A 24,783-nucleotide genomic window follows, 5' to 3' on the forward strand; every position below is an offset into this window, starting at 1 on the left:
GCTGACCCTCAAAGTTTACAAGAGAAATAAGAAAGTGGTTGATGTCTGGCCTAGACACTCTCACTTTCTTCCTTTGGACCTCCTCTGCTTCTATAGCAGTAGTTGGCAGGCAAAATCAGAGACCAATGTACCTTACTAATTTCCAATCATTTAGGATCCTGAAAGTGTGGAAGGTTAACATAGAAGATATTTTTTAAGGTTTTTTTTTTTTTTTAGGATTCTCCCATATGTTAAAGTTGGAGCAGTCATTATGGTTGTGCTGATTGGGCTGTGGAGACCCAAAGCCTTAAGCAAAGGATTACATTTATACTATTACAAAAACATATACAAGTATTTACTGTACATTAAAAATATTTAAAATTAAAGTATTGTTAATGAATATGAAACTTTATTAAATGGCTTAACTATCTGTCTTGGTTTCACCTCAAGAAAGGATGGACCTGCATAACAGAGAGCTTGACACTAGGTTTAATGTTGGTGATGTTCAGCATGCATATCATCATTTCCCATCCTCAGTCTTCCATTGCAGGTCAGGCAAGCAGGTGAATCCTTGAACTAATGATTATAAGCTGTTTCCTTTCTCCTAAATGCTAGCATGTAGTTTAAATGAAGTTTGCAATAAAAAAGTAAAAACAGCAAAGATAACTAAACTTCTCTTTGAAAACATTCGATAAGTTCAAATTAATGTACAGTGTAACCCTGTATTAACTATCACGAAAAAACTGCTTAGAGTTCTTGTGCATTTTACAAATCACTGCATTTTTCCAGCTCCATGGTATGTTAGAAAAATGACACAAAAGATGTGAATTGGATTAACGAGGATGTCCATTTCACCTTAATGGATGGTAAATTCATTTGAATAAATATGACCTTTCTCTTTTCTCATCATCTTATAATACACTGAGTCCACAGCCAATCATTATGATGACCACAAGTCCACTCAGAGATCCTGACAGCTGAATCAAAATCCAACTTCAAGAGATTCTGCCTGGGGCATCTGGCGGAAAAGACACACATTAGTTGGTCCTCTTTATACATTACATCTATTTACAGATTTCATATTCTTTCTGTTTTTTACCCTATTCTTTCCCCGGCTCCCTTGTTCTCTGTAGCTGCAGATTATAATATGAAATCCTTAGATCCATTTACAGCACATTGAACTCTACCGGTCAAATTCAACACTGTTTTCCTTTTTAATGCGTCTCTTCCTTGTGACAGAAGTGCAAGGCAGCTGTTATGGTCAGTAGTCAGCACCAAATTTATTTATTTAATTTCTTTTTCAATGCTAGCTTTTTGTTCTTGTTCTAATTTAAAGGAAAAGCCTGCTGTTATTTTAACAGGGTTGGATTGTTGCTTAAAAAACACAATTGAAAGACCTACCATTGCATATCAACTACAAAAGGTATTGCTCAGCCTAACCAGCCTCATTCTGTCCAGTGCAACATAGGATGGTTGTCTGGGATATCAGGCATATATTCCAGGTAGCCTAACCAATAACTAGCCAAGTTGCCTCCAATCCATCTACCTGATGTCACAGGCACCCATCTCTTGTCAGAATAGACAAAGTCCAAGCAAAGAAGAGGGACTGTTCTTTTACAGATACATTGGAGGAACAATTTTTTTCTCTATACATGACCTTTTTAACCACTTGCCGACCGCCGCACGACGATATACGTCGACAGAATGGCACGGGCAGGCATATGGGCGTATATATACATCCCTGCCTTCCCGCGGGTGGGGGGCCCGATCGGGCCCCCCCCGGTGCCTGCGGCGGTCAGCATTCGTTTGGGAGCCCCCTCGCGATCGCTCCCGACTAATAGAAATGCTCCGTGACATCACTTCCTCTCCTGTAATGTAAACACAGGAGAGGAAGTGATGTAATCTCTCCTCCGTGTCGGTATTTTTCGTTCCGGCACCGAGGAGAGAGGATCGGTGAGTTGCACCAACACGACACTACACAGTAGAACATGCCAGGCACACTCACACCCCCCCTTCACCCCCCGATCACCCCCCCAATTACCCCTGCCCCCCCCAGTCACAGTGACACCAATTGCATTTTTTTTTTTGCATTGGTGTCATTTGTGACTGTAATAACTGTTAGGGCAGTTAGGGTTAGCCCCCTTTAGTTCTAATGTACCCCCCTAACCCCCCAATAAAGGTTTAACCCCGTGATCACCCCCCGTCGCCAGTGTCACTAAGCCTGGGTTCACATTGCAGCGGTTTATGAGAACGAATGTGATTCGCACCGCACTGCAGTGCAAATCTCATCCGATCTCTGTGCGATTCGAGTTCAGCCATACAGATAGTATGGCTGAATTTGCGCCGCACCCGCCGCAAACTCGCACGGGACCCTTTTTTTGGTCCGCAGCAGAATCGGATCGCATGGGTGTTCACTGCGATATGCAAACTGATCTGGGGGTGTCATTAACATTTCACTGACACTCCCAGCAGTTCGCATAGGGCAGTGTGAACTGCCGCCGGGAGGCATGCGATGCGGGAACTCGCCGCGGATTTGCGGCGTTCCCGCATCGCTCCAGTGTGAACCCAGCCTAATAAGCGATCATTTTTCTGATCGCTGTATTAGTGTCACAGGTGACGCTAGTTAGGCAGGTAGGTATTTAGGTTCACCGCAGCTTTTTATAGCGCCAGGGACCCCCATATACTACCGCATAAAGCCCCCTGATTGCCCCCTAGTTAACCCTTTCACCAGTGATCACCATATAACTGTTACAGGTGACGCTGGTTGGTTAGTTATTTTTTTATAGTTTCAGGGCACCCGCCATTTATTACCTAATAAAGGTTTAACCCCCTGATCACCCGGCGGGTGTCATTTGTGACTGTAATAAATGTTAGGGCAGTTAGGGTTAGCCCCCTTTAGTTCTAAGGTACCCCCCTAACCCCCCCAATAAAGGTTTAACCCCGTGATCACCCCCCGTCGCCAGTGTCACTAAGGCTGGATTCCCATTGCAGCGGTTTATGAGAACGGATGTGATTCGCACTGCACTGCAGTGCAAATCACATCCGGTCTCTGTGCGATTCGAGTTCAGCCATACAGATAGTATGGCTGAATTCGTGTCGCACCCGCCGCACCCTCCGCAAACTCGCACGGGACCCTTTTTTTGGTCCGCAGCAGAATCGGATCGCATGGGTGTTCACACCATGCGATCCGAGTTTGCAGATCGCACTGCGATATGCGAACTGATCTGGGGGTGTCATTAACATTTCACTGACACTCCCAGCAGTTCGCATAGGGCAGTGTGAACTGCCGCCGGGAGGCATGCGATGCGGGAACCTGCCGCGGATTCGTGGCGTTCCCGCATCGCTCCAGTGTGAACCCAGCCTAATAAGCAATCGTTTTTCTGATCGCTGTATTAGTGTCACAGGTGACGCTAGTTAGGCAGGTAGGTATTTAGGTTCGCCGCAGCTTTTTATAGCGCCAGGGACCCCCATATACTACCGCATAAAGCCCCCTGATTGCCCCCTAGTTAATCCTTTCACCAGTGATCACCATATAACTGTTACAGGTGACGCTGGTTGGTTAGTTATTTTTTTATAGTTTCAGGGCACCCGCCATTTATTACCTAGTCTCACTAGTGTACCCCTAAATTTAGGGGTGTCTACTTTCCAAAATGGGGTCATTTGGGGGGGGTTTGTGCCATCTTGGCATTTTATGGCCTTCAAAACTGTAACGCCCTTAGAAAGCCTGAAGGCGGTGCTTGGTTTTCGGGGCCCTGTACGTGGCTAGGCTCATGCCCGTGGCATGCGTGAGCAATATATCATTTAGTGACAACTTTGTGAAAAAAATAAATAAAATAAAAAAGTTTGTAATTTTCCCGCAACTTGTGGCAAAATATAAAATATTCCATGGACTCAACATGCCTCTCAGCAAATAGCTTGGGGTGTCTACTTTCTAAAATGGGGTCATTTGTGCGGGTTTTGTGCCATCTTGGCATTTTATGGCCTTCAAAACTGTAATAGGTAGTGAGGAGTGAAGTCAAATATTTACGCCCTTAGAAAACCTGAAGGCGGTTCTTGGCTTTCGGGGCCCCGTACGCGGCTAGGCTCCCAAAAAATCCCACACATGTGGTATCCCCGTACTCAGGAGAAGCAGCAAAATTTATTTTGGGGTGTCATTTCACATATGCCCATGGCATGTGTGAGCAATATATCATTTAGTGACAACTTTGTGAAAAAAAAATAAAAAATTAAAGTTTGTAATTTTCCCGCAACTTGTGGCAAAATATGAAATATTCCATGGACTCAACATGCCTCTCAGCAAATAGCTTGGGGTGTCTGCTTTCTAAAATGGGGTCATTTGTGGGGGTTTTGTGCCATCTTGGCATTTTATGGCCTTCAAAACTGTAATAGGTAGTGAGAAGTGAAATCAAAAATTTACGCCCTTAGAAAGCCTGAAGGCGGTGCTTGGTTTTCGGGGCCCCGTACGCGGCTAGGCTCCCAAAAGTCCCACATATGTGGTATCCCCGTACTCAGGAGAAGCAGCAGAATTTATTTTGGGGTGTCATTTCACATATGCCCATAGCATGTGTGAGCAATATATCATTTAGTGACAACTTTGTGTAAAAAAAAAAAAAAAAAATTTTTTTTTGTCATTATTCAATCGCTTGAGGTAAAAAAATAAAATATTCAATGGGCTCAACATGCCACTTATCAATTTCCTTAGGGGGTCTACTTTCCAAAATGGGGTCATTTGGGGGGGTTTTGTACTGCCCTGCCATTTTAGCACCTCAAGAAATGAGATAGGCAGTCGTAAACTAAAAGCTGCGTAAATTCCAGAAAACGTACCTTAGTTTGTAGATGTGACAACTTTTGCGCAAACCAATAAATATACAGTTATTGACTTTTTTTTACCAAAGACATGTGGCTGAATACATTTTGGCCTAAATGTATGACTAAAATTGAGTTTATTGGATTTTTCTAATAACAAAAAGTAGAAAATATCATTTTTTTTCAAAATTTGCGGTCTTTTTACGTTTATATCGCAAAAAATTAAAATCGCAGAGGCAATCAAATACCATCAAAAGAAAGCTCTATTTGTGGGAAGAAAAGGACGCAAATTTTGTTTGGGTACAACATTGCATGACCGCGCAATTACCAGTTAAAGCAGCGCAGTGCCAAATTGTAAAAAGACCTCTGGCCATTTACCAGCAAAATGGTCCGGTCTGAAAGTGGTTAAACTGCAAAAAAAAACTCAACTGTGTCTGAAATGAAATGTATTTTTGTAAAAAAATTTGGTAAACATGCAGAGATTTTACTCTTAGCTTCTGTAATATGGCAAGTTCTTTTGTTTCGCATGTAAGCTGAGCTGATCTTAACCAGATATTTATAGACTTAGTATATGCCCCCCTTCAAGGATCAGGGGCAAAACTTGAAATCTTAGGACGTCTTAGCTAATTGTTTAACCGCTTCCCGCCCGCCCTATAGCCGAAAGACGGCTTCGGGCGGACGCCATCTGCCGGGAGGCCGTCCCTGGACGTCCTCCTGTTTACTTCCGCAATGCGCTCTCCCGGGAGCGCGCATCAGGGAAGTTCTGTGCTGGCCGTGTCCCTCAGACACAGCCAGTCACAGATCGCTGTAAACGGCCAATCACAGCGGCCGTTTACAGCGCGATCGGCCTATCCAATGAGAGATGATCTCATATGTAAACATATGAGATCATCTCTCAGCGCCGCTCTCCCTTCTCACACAGACATCGTGTGAGAAGGGAGAAATGAACGGCTGCAGCGGCCGTAAGTAAAAAAAAGTGCCATCCGCCCCAGTGCCATCCTCCCCCAGTGCCATCCTCCCCCAGTGCCATCCTCCCCCAGTGCCATCCGCCCCAGTACCATCCTCCCCAGTGCCATCCACCCCAGTGCCATCCTCGTCCAGTGCCATCCTCCCCAGTGCCATCCTCCCCAGTGCTACCTGCCCCCAGTGCCACCTGTTAGTGCTATCTGTCCCCAGTGCCACCTGTTGTCAGTGCCATTTGTCCCCAGTGCCATCTGTCATCAGTGCCACGTATAAGTGCCATCTGTCATCAGTGCCACATATTAGTGCCATCTGTCATCAGTGCCACGTAGCAGTGCCATTTGTCATCAGTGCCACCCGTCAGTGTCACGTGCCATCTGTTGTCAGTGTCACGTGTCATCAATACCACTTATCAGTGCCATCTGTCATCAGTGTCACGCGTCATCGGTGCTACGTATTAGTGCCATCTGTCATCGGTGCCACAAATTAGTGCCATCTGTCATCAGTGCCACGTATTAGTGCAATCTGTCATCAGTGCCACGTATTAGTGCCACGTGTCATCAGTGCCACGTATAAGTGCCATCTGTCATCAGTGCCACGTATAAGTGCCATCTGTCATCAGTGCCACATATTAGTGCCATCTGTCCTCAGTGCCACGTGTCATTGTCCTGGTGCTCCAGGGCCTTCAAAAGTGTAATAGGTAGTCAACAAGTTAGATGTGTAATTTATGCTCCTAGAACACGTGATGGCGTTCCCTGCATGTTGGGCCTCTCTATGTGGTCAGGCTGTGAAAAAGTCCCACACATGTGGTATTGTAATACTCAGGAGGAGTAGCAGATTTTTTTGGGGGGGGGGTGTCATTTGTGGTATACACATGCCATGTGAGAAAAATAACCTATTACAATGACAATTTTGTGGGAAAAAAATAAAAAAAGAAAAAATCTTAATTTTGCAAAGAATTGTGGGAAAAAAATGACAACATCAAAAAGCTCACCATGCAACTTATTAAATACCTTGGAATGTCTACTTTCCAAAAAGGGGTCATTTGGGGGGTATTTGTACTATCCTGACTTGTTCGGGTCACAAGAAATGAGATCGGCCACCAGTACATCAGATGTGATCAATTTTGTATGATTCGCACCACAGTTTGTAGACTCTCTAACGTTCACAAAGACCAAATAATATCCACTAATTTGGGTTATTTTTACCAAAGATATGTAGCAGTATAAATGGTGGCCAAAATTTATGCCGAAAAATTAATAATTTGCATGATTTTGTCACAGAAACAAAGAAATTGCCCTTTTTTTAAAAAATTTCGGTCTTTTTTCATTTATAGCGCAAAAAATAAAAAACCCCAAAGGTGATCAAATACCACCAAAAGAAAGCTCTATTTGTGGGAAAAAAAGGACAAAAAATTCATTTGGGTACAGTGTTGCATGACTGAGTAATTGTCATTCAAAGTGTGAGAGCACTGAAAGCTGAAAATTGGTCTGGGCAGGAAGGGTGTTTAAGTGCCCAGTAAGCAAGTGGTTAAGGGGCCCGCCCCTAAACGTAAAGAAAAATAAAATGCTAGTGAACCCAACTACCACAGTCATGTTATTCAGTAGTTAACAGCGCTAGCCATGAATACCGTTCCATGTGATAAACAAATATAGTTACCATACCAGTGCTTAATATTTCATAAAAAGTGTGAATAAACAATATATTTTGGACAAAAAAAAATCATAAAACAATATAAAAATATAAATGTCCCATTCATTTAGGCCCACAGTGCATGTGCAGGTGCTCCATATAAATTAAATATTCAGCATTGGTGCTTGATCTGACTCATGCATGTAGTGCCCTATATAGATTGGTACTCACCAGATATACAGTATATGACCAACTATTGCTAGTATGGTCAAATGCGCTTGTGGAACACGTCCTCTTTCAAATCCAATGTCTCCTGTGCTGGATTTGCCCAATGCTGGAAACCCAATCATAACAGAGGAGAATAATAAGAGGGAAGCTCTTTGTATAAAATAGTTTTTAAAATTCGTATTAGATAGATTAGGTGGCACAGTGGTGTAGTGGTTAGCACTCTCACCTAGCAGTAAGAAGCGTCGCTGGTTTGAATCCCAACGACGACACTACCTGCCTGGAGTTTGCATGTTCTCTCTGTGCTTGCGTGGGTTTCCTCCAGGTACTCCGATTTCCTCCCACAATCCAAAGACATGCAGGTAGGTTAATTGGCTTCTGTCCAAAATTGGCCCTAGTATATGAATGGGGACCTTGGATTGTGGGCTCATTGAGTGTAGGGACAGATGTGAGTGTGCAATGTATGGGGATAGGGACAATTGTAGACACTCACTCAGGTTGAACTGGATGGACTGGTGTCTTTATTCAACCTTACTAACTATGAAACTATGAAACTATAAAGGTATGGAGTTACACTCACTTGTCATAATGCCAGTTGGCACTTGGTGTGTACAGCATTAATTGTAAATGGGGCCAACCCTGTTGCTTCCATGTTGGAAAGTGTGGCTTGGGTCCCGGTCCAAAGATGGCGTCGGCGGAAGTTGTGTCACAATGACGCTGGTATAGCTTCTTTAAGCTTTGTATCAATTTATATTAAGCACCCGCACATGCACTGTGGGCTTAAATGAATGAAACCTTTATACTTTTATATTGTTTTATATAATTTTTTGGTCAAAAAAAATATTGTTTGTCCATACTCTTTATAAGATATTAAGCACTTTATATGGTACCTATATTTGTTTATCACATGGAATGGGATTTATGGCTAGCGTGGTTCATTTCTGAATAATATCAAGTTGTGTTCACACTGGTACACACTATAACTGTGGCTGGTATTGGTTTAGAGATCACTTGCTTCGAGTAGTTATTTTCGGCGCTGACCCAAACATCATTTTTTTTCTTTGACTGTAGTATCACAGTCATGTAACACAGAACTTTAACTAGAAAATTATTTTCTACCATTAGAAATGTTATGCTTAACAGCCTATTGCAAACCTTGACCCTAAAAACCTTGAAATCTAAAAGGAACAATGTCCCCCTCATGTTGGCGGGCAAAAATAACCCCCACCATAAGCATTGTTGGTGTCAGTGTGTACAGTTATAAAGCCCCCAGAGAAGCGTACTCAATGTCAGTGTTCACAATTAGAACCCCCTCCCCAAATAAGCTGCATTGGTGTCAATATGAACAATTAGAACTCTCCTAATAAGCCACATTGGTGTCAGTGTGCACAATTGAAACCTCCCATAATAAGCTACATTGGGACAGCGCAGAATTAGAAGACCCCGAATCCCCAAATATGCTGAGTTTGTAAGTCAGTAAAAAAATAAAAAAAATAAAGATAAAATAGCTAGATCAAGGATTGATTAAGGTCAGCATCAGTGCCAGTGTTAGTGTCAGAAAAAATGCATACATGTGTACTGTAGCACCCTCACTGTTGCTAAAGTAGGTAGTTTAGTTTGGCCCCCCTGTAGGCAGAGGAGCATGGGTTACTTTTGTTAGGAGGCTGTGCAGTGATTCAAAAACTGTGGCTCTGTCACCTCACACTGTTTTCTGGAACTTTCTGGATAGTTCCAGGATACAGTGGGTGGAGGGACAGGCTGCAGCCTGAATATTTATGAAATGTTCATCAATCCCCGGAGAGGCAAGGCCCAGAAGGGTTGCAAAACAAGCCATACATACTCAGAAGCCTGGCAGTCTAGGAGGAGAACCAGGGGTTCAGTAGTCTGGAGGAAACCCCTGTGCTAGGGGTTCTGCCCCGGGGCAGAAGAAAGAGTAAGAGAGAGAGAGAGAAAGGGGATGCTTCAAGTCTTCACTCAGCGCAGTCTCAGCTAGGCTTAGCTGCAGACACCAAGCCAAGCTAGGAACAGCCTGCCCAACAGAGAGGCAGTGCAGCAGCTTTACGATTTGAAAATCTACTTAAAGTGTACTGAGTGAGTATAAACCAGCACCACACCCAAAGCTACAGAGAGGAAAATAAAGTGCAATACCTCACATGTCTGGGACCAGGGAGAAGCTTAAGTGCAGAGAAAGTCAGTCAGGAGCACCTATATATACCTCTATTTTGAGTCTAGAGCAGCCAGGTGCTGTCACTTCAATGTACCTTTGTTTTTGGAACTTTGTTGCTTTGTTATTGCTGCATTATAACTCCCACTGTTGTAGCTCAGCTCTACAGTTTGGCCTGGAGTAGCCAGAGACATTAGCAGGTCCTCACTTGCTGTTTTGAATTTACAATTCTTCAAGTGCAGGGTATCTCTAAGTTCAATGTTTCCAAATAAACACAAAAAACACAGGACCCAAACTCGGAGAGTGTGGAAAAATTCCTGTTGCCTGGCTGTGAGTGTTGTGTGGGGGGAAAAGGCCTGAATTCCAGCAGTTCTTTCAGGGGTAGCATTACAAATATGTGGTATCACCATGAACTTGTTGTTTGGTGGTGGATCATGGTAATTGCAAGAAATATACAACGTTGTCTGAGCCAATCTCAAACAAGAACCTCATTAAAATAATAAGGGACTATTTAGCAACCAGCAACTGTTAAGACAAAGAACACCTAACACACATGGGACCAGGAGTATGTAGGGCACAGAGTGCAGGGATCAGGACTGTGTAATGTACTGAGTGCAGGAGTCAGCAATGCATAATGTGCAAAATTAAGAGATCAGAGGTGTATAATACACAGATTTCAGGGGAAAGAAGTATGTAACACACAGATTGCAGGGGCCAGGAACACGTAACACACAGTGACAGGTTTTGGGGTAGGTAACGCACATAGTTCCAGGTATAGGAGTGCAGGGGTCAGGGGTGTGTAACACACAGAGTGCACAGTGCAGGGGTCAGGGGAGTGCCAAATCCCCCCTGCCCTTGCAAGCAATACTCTCTCCTACTTCCTCTTCTCAACAAATATTCCTTGCAAGCCAATACTTTCCCCAAACAAAAGTACTGAAATTAACCCCTCCTCCCAGGTCAAATGTCTCCATCTGCTGCAATCTCCCTCCCAGCCATGGGTGTCCACAGAATGATTTTCAGGAGGAGGCGTAATTTTAAGGTCACCCATGCTCCACCCCTTTTTGACAATGTCATCACAGTCAGAGACTGCAGACATGCTACAGGAGACGGTCAGAGGCTGCAGACATGGTACAGGAGATAATCAGAGACTGCGGACAAAGTACATATAAATGACACCCCCATGCACACAGATACATTACATCCCAATACACACAGATTGCACCCAGATACATTACACACCCATACACACAGATACATTACACCCCCATACACACAGATTACACCCAGATACATTACACCCCCATATTCACAGATTACACCCAGATACATTACACCCCCATACACACAGATACATTACACCCCCATACACACAGATACATTACACCCACATACATTATACCCCCATACACACAGATAGATTACACCCCCATACGCACAGATACATTACACCCACATTCATTACACCTTCATACACACAGATACATTATTATATTATTATTATACGCGATTTATATAGCGCCTACAGTTTACACATCGCTTTACAACGTATAGTGGGGACAACACAATTACAGTACAGTTCAATACAAAAGGTATAGGAGGGCCCTGCTTGTAGAGCTTACATTCTAAAGGGACGGGGTGGTACAAACGGTAATAGCTGCAGAGAATGATTTGATGGGGGTGGCTCAGGGACAGTTAGGTGGGTGTGATATAGGCTTCCCTGAATAAATGAGCTTTCAGGGATCTCCTAAAGGTGGACAGGGTAGGGGCTGATTGGATATACTGGGCAGGGAGTTCCAGAGCATGGGAGAGGCTCTGGAGAAGTCTTGAAGATGAGCATGGGAGGAGGTAACAAGGCAGCTAGAAAGCAGGAGGTCCTGGGAGGAGCGGAGGGGACAATTTGGGTGATATCTGCAGATGAGGTTGGTGATGTAGATGGGGGCGATGTTGTGAATGGTCTTGTATGTTATGGTTAGCATTTTTAATTTTACACGGTAGGGTAGAGGGAGCCAGTGAAGGGATTGGCAGAGAGGGGCAGCAGTCATGGATCGGTCAGTGAGGTGTATTAGTCTAGCAGCAGAATTCATAATGGACTGAAGGGGGGATAGCCTGCATAAGGGTAAGCTATTAAGGAGAGAGTTGCAGTAGTCAAGGTGGGAAATAATCAAGGAGTGAATAAGTTGCTTTGTGGTGTCATTAGTCAGGAATGGTCAAATTCTGGAGATGTTGTGGAGGTTAAGGTGGCAGGATTTAACCAGTGATTGGATATGGGGGCCGAAGGAGAGGTCAGAGTCAAAGATTACACCCAGGACCCTGGCATGTGTTGAGGGACCAAAGGTTGTGTTGTCGATATTAATGATGAAGTCACGGGGGACCATGAAGGAGGAAGTATAACAAGTTCAGTTTTAGAAAGATTGAGTTTTGAGGAAGTAGTGTGACATCCATATTGATATGTCATTCAGTACATTACACCCCCATACACCCACATATATTACACCCCCATACACACAGATACATTACACCCCCATACACACAGATACATTATACCCCCATACACCCACATACATTACACCCCCATACACACACATTACACCCAGATAAATTACATCCCCATACACACAGATACATTACACCCCCATACACACAGATACATTACACCCCCATACACACAGATTATACCCAGATACATTACACCACCATACTCACAGATTACACCCAGATACATTACATTGAACTGTACTGTAATTGTGTTGTCCCCACTATACGTTGTAAAGCGATGTGTAAACTGTAGGCGCTATATAAATCGCATATAATAATAATATAATAATGTATCTGTGTGTATGAAGGTGTAATGAATGTGGGTGTAATGTATCTGTGCGTATGGGGGTGTAATCTATCTGTGTGTATGGGGGTACACACCCCATACACACATATCACACCCAGGTACAGTACACCCCCACACACATATACATTACACCCCCCATACACACATATCACATCCAGATACATTACACCCCCATACACACATATCACATCCAGATACATTACACCCACATACACACAGATTACACCATACATTACACCCCCCATACACACATATCACACCCAGATACATTACACCCCCATACACACAGATACATTACACCCCCCATACACACAAATCACACCCAGATACATTACACCCCCATATACACAAATTAAATCCAGATACATTACATCCCCATACACACATCCCACCCAGATACATTACACCCCCATACACACAGATACATTACACCCCCCCATACACACATATCACACCCAGATACATTACACCCCATACACACAGACACATTACACCCCCCCATACACACATATCACACCCAGATACATTACACCCCATACACACAGATACATTACACCCCCCCATACACACATATCACACCCAGATACATTACTCCCCCCATACACACAGATTACACACAGATACATTGTACCCCCATACACACAGACACATTACACCCCCATACACACACAATCATTAGTATGGAGAACACCCCTCCAATCAATTTCTATATTACAAGCTTCAGATGACATTAGAGAGAATTAAATGGATTACTAACCTCAGAAAAGGCAGATGGAAGGCTCCAACAACTTCTGCACTTGACAAGCAGCCCAGATGAGGCTGGGGCCCCATGCAGTGTGTGTTCTCTGGGACACTATCTAGAAGGGAGCGCTGGGCCTCTCACACATATCTAGGCAAAGCCCACACGGCCAGCAGCCCAAGCCGAGGAGGAGGAGAGGAGATAAGTCATTAGTGATCTGGTCAGGCTGAGCATTAGCAGACGCTGTCTGCGGCATGTGAAAGGTGACAGGCAGCTGCGGGAGAGTTTTGTATTTCCAGTTACTGGCTGCGCTGCCTCCCCCCAGCTCAGGGGCCGCAAACACCATCACTCCTGACGCACACTACATGTTGTGTATTTTCTTCTCGGCCCTGGGAAATGCAGTGCGGCTCCCCAATCGATATGCACACTTGCCTATAGGTAGCACCAGCCCCGGGGGGGGAGGGGGCACTTGACCCCCTTGCCCCTACCTGCGGACACCCATGCTCGCAGCACAAATATTCTCCCCCTTACAAAAATTTTCCTCCCAGCATAAGTCTTCACACACACCTCAAAATCTTTCCTCACCCCCTAAGATCTTTCCTCCCTGTATGTGTCTTAAACCCCTGCAAATCTTTTTTCACAGCACAAGTCTTCAGCCTTTCCTCTGCAAATCTTTTCTTGCAGTACAAATCTTTGTTTCGCCTTAGGCCATTACGGCCCCCAGCACAATTCCCCCTATATCCCTGAGCTTACCAGACCTTAGATACAGCTCTAAATGCAAGGACATGCCTCCCAGGCTTTACTTTAACTTGTGTCATGTGGCAGGTCAAAGTCGAGAAGAAATCTAGGGAAGCTTTCCTTGGTTTTGAATTAAATTTTTCCGACAGGTAGTCCAGCAAGGAGAAATGCTGGCTGTGGCAGTGACAAACAGACATGGAGGACTGGTGGAGGGACTGGTGGCAAGTTAAAAACTTGGTTCTGAAATGACAGTTCTCCCCTCAGGGTCCCAACTGGGCTGCAAGAGGTAAACATTAGAGCAGTAACAAAGTTGATTTTGCATCTGATATATAGTGAATTTGTCTTTTAAGTAACCCTTTCTTTAAGGTTGTTTTTTTTTTCCTAGAGATTAGGTTAACTATTAGGGTTTGGTTGAGGAAGAGTTTAATATATGGTTCAACCTAAGGGTTAGATTGAAGTTAGGGAATCAGTGCATGTCCAGCACTTTTTTTTTTGTTCTTGCCTTTGAAGCCTGACATTCTGTACATCATAATTTCTAAACTATTTTACTCCGTAATAAACAATGTTATATCTAAAATATTATCCAACATATTTTTTTAATTCTTGGAATCTGCTGCAAAAATAAGAGCTTTGGTCAAGTGAATGAAAACCAGTTTGCAAACATCCATGACCAGGTTTTTGAAAGTTAGCGGTCACCAGAACATGGGCACTGGATTCTATGGCATGTGCCAGATTTCCAGTGACAGAGGAGTTTGTTGCAAACAGCCCAGCTGTGGCACATAATAATGATGAAGTTAGCCTAGAACATTTTTAGCACAGGCTGATGTTTTAAGGTTAGATCCTTGCTCCTTTTTTTTTTTTTACTTTCTATTTTTTTTTTTACTTTGTATGTGAATCACCAGATGGATGCAAACAGTATGCAGGCCAGGCTAAATTCACCTAGTTTAAATTCCATGTCTGAATTTCTAAATTCCAGCTCTCCTATGTACCAATATAGAATGAATGTACTTCTTTTTCAAAAATAAAGCAGCTTTCAATTTATTCAACATACTTTTACTTCACGCTCTTCATGGATGTTTAAAAACCCTGCTCCATAACTTCTGCCTTACTTCCTGAACATTCTTTAGGTTATGACACATGAAGAAGTTGACCAGCTGATCGCATTAGCATACACCCTGCATCACCTACCCTCAGCTGGTCAACTCCTTCCTGTGTCATGAAGTAAGGCAAAAGTAATAGAGTAGCGTTTACTTACGGACTGTCCACTGCCATTTTACTGTGGCTGTTTGACGTTGAATACCAGGGTTATAGCAGCAGATAGCTGCCATAACCCCTTTATCTTTTTAAACTGTGGGTGGTCCACTTTCAGATAAAAGTGGTCTCTGTGGCAGATAGTTTGTGTATACACGCATATACATGGTGTATTTGTGAGCTTCGTGGCATATTTCCCAGTGAATATCCCCCTTTTTTGGGGGGTTTTACTGGGTAGTATCTGAATTGCACACTCCTCTGATAGATAATAATGGTACATGCCTGTATTACCTATTCTGTTTAGTTTGAAGTGCATAAGTGCGCTCTCTGACTTTAAATTATGATAAACATGTTGCATACGGGAGAGCGATATCCTGATTCATTAAATATTAGCATTTGGAAACATACTTACTTTTATGTTGAGCGTAAACAATATATACACGTGGTGCTTCACAAAAATGTTTTTAGACTCTTTTAAAATTCTGATTGGCTGACCTGTTGTAAAGGGGTGTGTCCCATCTGGATGTTCTCCCTTATAGCACATAGTGTGTAGTGGCGTGGCACCACCGCTGAGGATGTCAATAAAGAAAAGCGTACGACGGAGCCATGCACACTACGTCACTTCCGGGGGATTGACTGAGTGGAACGCAGCTGGAGCGCATCCCGCTCGTTCACAGATTGAGTTCCTTTACTGAAACGATCAACCCAGACGGGTGTTGGTTTCACATAGCTTGGAGCTTTACAATATATATCCTATCTATATTTTTGGATACATTGCCTACCAGCTAGTGGAGTGACTTTGTCGTTATACATAACTAGATGGATGTTGGTGTAAGCTAATTGATGGACTTATATTTTTATCTTTATTTTTATTATTTATTTTTCATTTTTTTCAGATTTTTTGAACTTTGCAATTATTACACTATGGGAGCCATCCTTTGTCTTTTTTGAGAACTAGACTTGAATACATCTGGCATATAGGAATAAAACTAAAGGGGAGATGCCCCTGTAAATTAGAGGATCCCTGGAGGTGTGCAGAGTGGAGCCTGAAGCTGAGGGAGCCGGGCCGGTCCAGCCAGAAGGAGTGGAATTATACGCATATTACCTCTGTAGGGGTGTCAGGATCCATTGAGTAGGGACCCTTGAGGGGGAGCACTCAAGTCACTTGGAGACATTTCAAGCACAAAAGTCACTTTTTCACAGCTTTTTTGGACTTTTTGCATATTAAGTTATAAACAATTATATGGACAATTTTCTATGTATGCAGATTATATATCTTTATAATTCTGTTCTTTTGCATTATATTAAGGTGTCTCGGATATCACTATCAATATTATGTTTTTTTATTAAACAAAGTAAAAAGTCCTGCGCAAATGGTGCCACTAAAAAATAAATGTATAAAGAAATATAAATGTAAAAAAAAAATATATATATATATAATATATAAAGTCAATAAATCAAGGTGAACACACCGATGTGTGAAAACAGTGAAAAATAGGAGAAAAGGCGGGACCAGCTGTTCCAAAATAAATAAATTTTTTGACACGTATTTAGTCATTTCTGCACGTTTGAGCACTTAATAGCGCGAGGGTCCATTTTTCACATGTTTTTTTATTATTATCTTGTTTTTTTCACTTTTATTTTTTTATTTTCATTTTTATTTTTACGTTTTTGCTTTTGCACATTGCATACTGTTTAGTCTGGTCACATTGTATAATATTTTGCCACGCATAGCACGCTTTTATTAGGGGAGCGTGTTTTTGTTGATGATTAATTGATCCGCTGTTTAGTTGATCAGTCCACTTTAGTTTTATTGGAATCTATTATTTATTATTATTATTTTTTAGGACTTCTGGTTATCACATGCACTAATATAGATTATAGCACATACACATGCTTGTGTGCACAGGTTTACTATAACACATTTGATATAGTTTAAATTCCCCTACAATAGGTCATATTACTACAGGGAACTAGTATACCCCTATATATATAATTATTACACATATTCTTTAATAGGGGGTGCTTTTTTGCCTACTATATAGTAGCTAATCTTCCCCTTTTTGTTAGAGTACCTATAGGGGTGCTGTATGACAACCCTAGTAGGGATTTTTTAAGGTATGATTTAATATATATGCTTATACCTTAGGTAGCGCCACTGACTCCAATTGTAACATAATATCTGCGGCAGATTTACCGCAAGATCACTTTTATTGGCCGCTCTCCGGTGGTCTTTGTGGCTTACTGGAGCTGTCAGTAGCAGTAGTGGAGATGATCGGGTCCTTTCTCCTCTGAGGCATGGAGTCGAGTGAGGGAAAGATGGCTCCCACTCGGCTCCATACCATTGGATGACAGAAGTGACATCAAACGTCACTTCCACCCAATGGTCTTAAAGGGGGGAAAAAATGTTACTAGAAAAAAAAAGACTTATGTTTTTTTTTTTATTGCTTTTAAGTGTAAATGTGAGATCTACGTTTTTTTTGACCCCCCGACCTCACAAGAGGGCCTGTCATGATTTTTTTCTATTACAAGGGATGTTTACATTCCTTGTGATAGGAATAAAAGTGACATTTAAAAAAAAAAGAGACAGTATAAGACGTCCTCTGTTATTCAAAACTAGTAACCTGTAGAATTTTTTAAATGTCGCCTATGGAGATTTTTAAGGGTCAAAGTTTGTCGCCATTCCACAAGCAATTTTGAAGCATGACATGTTGGGTATCAATTTACTCAGAGTAACATTATCTTTCACAATATAGGGAAAAAAAATAGGCTAACTTTACTGTTATACTGTCTTATTTTTTAATTCAAAAAAGTGTATTCTTTCCCACCAAAAAAAACATCAAGTTTGAAAAATAGGCCTGGCCTTTAAGTGGTTAAACATCCATGAAGAGAATGAGGTAAGCATGGGTAGAATAAATTGATAGCTGTTTTATTGTTGCAAAATAAGTACATTAATGTTATATTGGTACATAGGGGAGCTGGAATTTAGAAAAAAAAAAAAAGTGAACTTAGCCTTTAACACAGTGCATCATGAAAAACACATCTTCACCCTGTGGGTAGGAAGTCTCCAGCTGGTATCTGATGGAGGAATTTTTTTTTATGTACTGTAAAATAAATGTTTTAAAAAAATAGATTGCCTATTAGCTAAACTATTTCTTATAACTATGAACCCCTTTAATTGTATAGATACAATACCAGATTTCACCACCAGTTACAGCTAAGTTCACAATCATAGTAAAGCCTAAGGCTGGATTCACACTAGTGCGAATTGGATGAGGATTCACTGCATCCAATTCGCAATAGCAGGAGCTTGTGACCGGCTCTATATGGAGCCGGTTCACATACCTCCCAGTACGATTTGCACAGGAACGTGTGCGTCTTTTGGTCCATTTCAGGTCCGAATTCAGCCAAAAATTCAGGCTGAAATCGGACCTGAAATGAAGAACGAGGGCGGACCGAACTCCTGCTGGGAGCCACTGCGTGCTCATATGTGAACCCAGCCTTAAGGTTTAGAGTGTTCCAAATTTCTGTGCTGATATACACATTTGGTTTACTTAGGCTTGCCATTCATATTTTATTATTTTATTCATCAAATGACTTCTTTTTATGAAGAAATTACAGTATTATTCTGAGTATACAATTTTTTTTTTATACAGAGCTTCTTACCAATTTATCAATGCTCCAGGTTCATATTATTATATCAAATGACTATATTTCATGTTGCATATTGAAGACTAAAGGGCAAATTTCATTGTCCTTTTACCTCTTAATATATTTTTTAAAATAAAACTGTTGAGCTATTAGCTTCTGTGCAAAAGCACGTATCTACTTTAGAAAGGTAATTTGAAAGCGAGTTGAGCCATGACAAATAGGGACAGCTGGACTAATTGAATCATTTGATCTAAGACAGCTCAACTTGGTTATCTTCACTACAGCTCCCACTGATATTAGCAAGTGAATCATTAGCCATGAAATCATGTCGACTTTTCCGACTGCAGCATTCTTGACATGACAGGGAACGCAGTCTGCTTTTCATTACAACACCAATGAGCTCTTCAGTCCATCATGAAAAAAAAAAAGCACGTGTCTTGGAATATTAAAACTCTGAGACAGAGTTTACGATACCTCCAGGAAAACCTGCCATAGAAAAGCAAAGGCAGCAATGCCATATGTTCCTTTTTTAAAGTCCCAAAGTAACTTTAAAAGGAAATTTCCTACAAAAAAACAAACACCAGCGGTATAAATGCCATATAAAACATTGCTAGTGACTATTTTTTTTCTTTAAAAAAATCTATTTCTAACACTTATACACACGATCGAATTTTCACAGGGAATTGTGTGATGACAAACCGTTTGCCTAAAATCCGAACTTTAGTACGCTCCATCAGTCAATTGCTGGCCAATTTTCTGCCAACAAATGTTGGATGGCAAGCTAGTAAATGTTTGGCGGACAACAGTCTGTTGTCAGATTTTCCTATCGTGTGTACACAAGTCCGTCACACAAAAGTCAAAACTACAAACGCGCATGCTTGGAATCAATGCTCACCAAGTGTGCTTGGTCATTGCCATCACTAAGCACACTTGGAGTGTTTTGAAATGCATCTATCAGCTTTCTGTCAACACTTTGGGATGTTCTGAATAAAAGAATTTTCATTGAGTACAGAGTGTGGCCATTTCTTCTTTTGTCATGGCAGGTGTCGCTAGGAAGGGTGGCAGGAGCTCGACCTTCCTCCTAAGTGGACAAAAATCCTTGCATCGGCCCTGATAGTACCACTCCCCCTTCCTGCATGACCCCCCTCCATGCTCACTGGGCTTCGCTGTCCCACCTGCGGGCACAGTGCTGTCATGGCAGGTGTCGCTAGGAGGGTGGCAAGAGCTCAGTCTCCCTCCTGTACACATACCAGGAAGTGTCATGTATGACGTCACTTCCTGGACCAGAGCTGTCATTCTTCAGGGTCTGTGCTGAGGGGAGAAGCTGATGAAATAAGACAAAATGCACCTTCACCTAAGTAGACAAAAATACTTGCGCCTGTCCTGATAGTACCAATGAAAATAATACAGAATTTGCATTTATACGAATCTAATCCACTGGGGGCACCTTACCAGCAATCCTTTGCCGCTTTTTCCTCCGTCACAGTCAGGCTAAAATTACCAATTTTGTTTACCAACAACAGTCATTTTATGTGACAGTGCTCAGGCCTAGTTATTGGATGCTAGACCTGAGCGCTGTTGCAGGGCAGGATATCACATGCTCCTCCAAATCCAGAAGTTCTGGGTATTGTGGACAGCTGCACTGGAGGAGAAAGTGGTGGGGGTGCTGGTATAGTGTGTATAAGGGCTGCATCCTTTTCCATATTTCTGGACATAAGTGTGACAGATCAGAGGTAGCCAGATGCATGGGCAAGGTGAAAAGAAGAACAGCGACCAAGCTATGGACTGTCAAATACTTAAATATTCTTAAAGAGGAAGTAAACCCTGATGGGTTTACTTCCTCTTTGTCTCCCTGCAAAGGTAAAGCATAATGGGCTACTGTGCATTGCATAGTAGCCCATTATGTGTCACTTACCTGACACAGGAGCCAGCAATGTCACCGCTGTCCCCTGTAGTCTGGAGCATCCATCTTCTTCCGGGTATCGCTGCTCCGGCCACTCACAGCGCCGGAGCAGTGATGACGTCACTCCCACACATGCACACAGGAGCCGCCACTAACGGCATATCGGCATCATACCGCCAACGGCGATAGTGCGCCTGCGCCATAGACAGCTGTCACTGTCTTTTAGTAAATATCTCCTAAAACGTGTAGGTTTAGGAGATATTTCTTGGACCTACAGGTAAGCCTTAATCTAGGCTTACCCGTAGGTCAAAGTGGTTTGTAAGGGTTTACAATCACTTTAACAAGCAGTAACTAAACTTTAAAATAAGCTCCCGCATCTATCGATGTTCTGGATATTTTCTCAATTTAATGCCTTATGTATCTCAGTGGTAAGCTACCATGATCGTATTGCTGATTAGCATATGCAAGAACATTTACTAGTCACTTTATAAGTTTAGTCTGTAGTAGAGTGACTTTGTGCACTAAACGGGCCTTGACACAATGAGAAAGCTCTAGATCTCCGGATGCCAAAGAAGAAAAATCTACAGATGGTCATTAAACACTACCAGTTGGTATAAAGCACTCTAGTCATGAAAGTGAAAAAAAAAAACTGACATCCATTTGTGACTCCTCTGCATCATTACATGACATGTACAAGACACAAAAGAAGGAACATAAAACCAAAATGGTGTCAGATTTTTTTTCTAGAGTGGCCATCTGTAACAAGACCAAAATAGATATAACAGGAAGAATAAGGGGCATGATGAGCCAAATGAAGAAAAAAGAAGAAAAATTAGTTTGAAGAGTGCTATGTGATGTCTGTTATTAACCTTCCAATTTCCAGAAGGTGAGTCGGAAGCTAATTTTACATGTTGTCACCGTAACAGTCTGTCAAGAATTGTTCTTCTAACAATGCTGCTCTGTATTCTGTAAACACATATGTTAACATCAAGGGAATATTATAAGTAAATATGCTTCCATCAACTTGATTAGCTACTACAAATTCAGCTTTATGTCTGAGGAAGTATATATTAGAAAGGTGTATAATCTAGTACTTTTAAGTTGACGTTTGCTAAATTAAGGTATTTCATATCACTATATTGAAGCAGGTCTGATTAAGGCTATTTGATGAATACACTGGAAGTATCATCATATTAATTCCCAACTTCTCTAGCAGCAAACACAGGTTTACCTAGAATTCATTTTAACAAGAATTAAACATTTTAAACTAGATGTCGAACCTAAGTGGATGTCATTTAGATTGCTAATGCTTTGGGTATCATAAACAATTGTAATTTGTGCAAAAATAACTGCGCTCAGGTATTGTGCAATATACAAAAAAGAAATTCAGTGATGTGCACAGCAGCAACTCAACCGTGATATACTTGACACAGTGTAATAAATCATACATTTCAGAGCTGCACTATCAGAATATAAGAATAAATTAAAAAATATACACTGTATTGCCAAAAGTATTCGGACACCTGCCTTTACACGCACATGAACTTTAAAGGCATCCCAGTCTTAGTCCGTAGGGTTCAATATTGAGTTGGCCCACCCTGTTGGACAAGAAGGCCTGGCTCGCAGTCTCCGCTCGAATTCATCCCAAAGGTGTTCTATCGGGTTGAGGTCAGTATTCTGTGCAGGCCAGTCAAGTTCCTCCACTCCAAACTCACTCATTCATGTCTTTATGGACCTTGCTTAGTGCACTGGTCCAAATCATTTGGTGGAGGGGGGATTATGGTTTGGGGTTGTTTTTCAGGAGTTGGACTTGGCCCCTTAGTTCCAGTGAAGAGAACTCTTAAGGCATCAGCATACCAAGACATTTTGGACAATTTCATGCTTCCAACTTTGCGGTAACAGTTTGGGGATGGCCCCTTCCTGTTCCAACATAACTGTGCACCAGTTCACAAAGCAAGGTCCATAAAGACATAGATGAGCAGGTTTAACCACTTAAGGACCGCCGCATGCCAATGTACGTCATCACAATGGCATGTACAGGCACAAGCTGTACATGTACGTGCTTGCCTTCCAGCGGGTGGGGGGTCTGATCGGACCCCCTCCCGCTGGATGCGGCGGTCCGTTTCGCTTCAGGAGCGATCCGGGATGAGGGGATGGCCGTTGGTTTCTGGCCATCCCCTCTCGATCGCTCCTGGCGAATGAGAAGCTTCCTCCCACTGTGTATAGTAAACACAGGCAGGGAGGAAGTGATGTCATTCTCCTCTGGGCGGTCTTTTTGACCGGACTACGAGGAGAAGTGAAAGCAAGTGTGCACCGACACTACACTAACATGTAGGCACACACAGGCACACAAACCCCCCCCATCACCCCCCCCCCCAATCGCCCCCCCCCTCCCAGTCACAGTGTCACTGATTGCAGTGATCATTTATTTACTGATCACTGCATTCAGTGTCAGTTGTGACAGTAAAAAATGTCAGGGCAGTTAGTGTTAGGTCTAGGGTAGCCCCCTACCACCCCCCAATAAAGGTTTAACCCCCTGATTGCCCCTAGAGTTAACCCTTTCCCCCTTTTGCCAGTGTCACTAAGCGATAGTTTTTCTGATCGCTGCATTAGTGTCGCTAGGTAGCTAGTTATTTTTTTAGGTTCGCCGCCAGGTTTTTATAGCAATAGGTACCCCGATATACTACCCAATAATGGTTTTAACCCCCTGATTGCCCCTGGTTAACCCTTTCACCCCCTTTTGCCAGTGTCACTAAGCGATCTTTTTCTGATCCCTGCATTAGTGTCGCTAGTGTCGCTAGGTAGCTAGTTATTTTTTTAGGTTCACCGCCAGTTTTTTATAGCGATAGGTACCCCGATATACTACCCAATAATGGTTTTAACCCCCTGATTGCCCCTAGTTAACCCTTTCACCAGTGATCACCGTATAAGTGTTACGGGTAACTCTGGTTAGTTTGCTTTTTATAGCATCAGGGCACCCACCATTTATTACCCAATAAAGGTTTAACCCCCTGATCACCCGGCGGGTGATATCAATTAGGTTTTAGGGTCAGGGTCTGCGTCACCCCAGGCAGCGCTAGGTTAGTGCCAGTACCGCTAACACCCATGCGCAAAGCATAAACCTCCCGTAGTGGTATAGAATCTGAACAGATCAATATCTGATCAAATCTATACTAGCGTCCCCAGCAGTTTAGGGTTCCAAAAAAACGCATTGCTAGCGGGATCAGCCCAGATACCTGCTAGCACCTGCGTTTTTGCCCCTCCGCCCAGCTCACCCAAGTGCAGTATCAATCAATCACTGTCACTTACAAAACACTAAACACATAACTGCAGCAATCGCAGAGTCAGGCCTGATCCCTGCGATCGCTAACAGTTTTTTTGGTAGCGTTTTATTTTTAAATCCGGAAGGCAGTGCTTGGTTTTCGGGGTCCCGTACGTGGCTAGGCTCCCAAAAAGTCCCCCACATGTGGTATCCCCGTACTCGGGAGAAGCAGCAGAATTTATTTTGGGGTGTAATTTGACTTATGCCCATAGCATGTGTGAGCAATATATCATTTAGTGACAACTTTGTGCAAAAAAACAAAAATTTGTAATATTCCTGCAACTTGTGGCAAAATATAAAATATTTCATGGACTCAACATGCCTCTCAGTAAATAGCTTGGGGTATCTACTTTCCAAAATGGGGTCATTTGGGGGGGTTTTGTACTATTTTGGCATTTTATGGCCTTCGAAACTGTGATAGGTAGTGAAGAGTGAAATCAAAAATTTGCACCCTTAGAAACCCTGAAGGCAGTGATTGGTTTTCGGGGGGGCCGTACGTGGCTAGACTCCCAAAAAGTCCCACATATGTGGTATCCTCATACTCAGGAGAAGCAGCAGAATATATTTTGGG

At 42.5% G+C, this 24,783-nt stretch overlaps 1 long non-coding RNA gene across 1 annotated transcript in view; it reads right to left on the bottom strand.

The window, feature by feature from the left end:
* The window catches only part of LOC143998356 (uncharacterized), a 277,732-nt gene extending 264,070 nt beyond the window's left edge, over positions 1–13,662 (bottom strand). Inside the window, exon 1 of the long non-coding RNA XR_013277877.1 lies at positions 13,366–13,662. This is a non-coding gene — a long non-coding RNA (uncharacterized LOC143998356). The remainder of the gene's footprint in view (positions 1–13,365) is intronic.
* Positions 13,663–24,783: the final 11,121 nt, after the last annotated feature.

The sequence above is a fragment of the Lithobates pipiens genome, unplaced genomic scaffold (assembly GCF_037356315.1).
Source record: "Lithobates pipiens isolate NorthernLeopardFrog02 unplaced genomic scaffold, aLitPip1_a1.2 Scaffold_19, whole genome shotgun sequence".
In the NCBI taxonomy this organism is placed as follows: domain Eukaryota; kingdom Metazoa; phylum Chordata; class Amphibia; order Anura; family Ranidae; genus Lithobates; species Lithobates pipiens.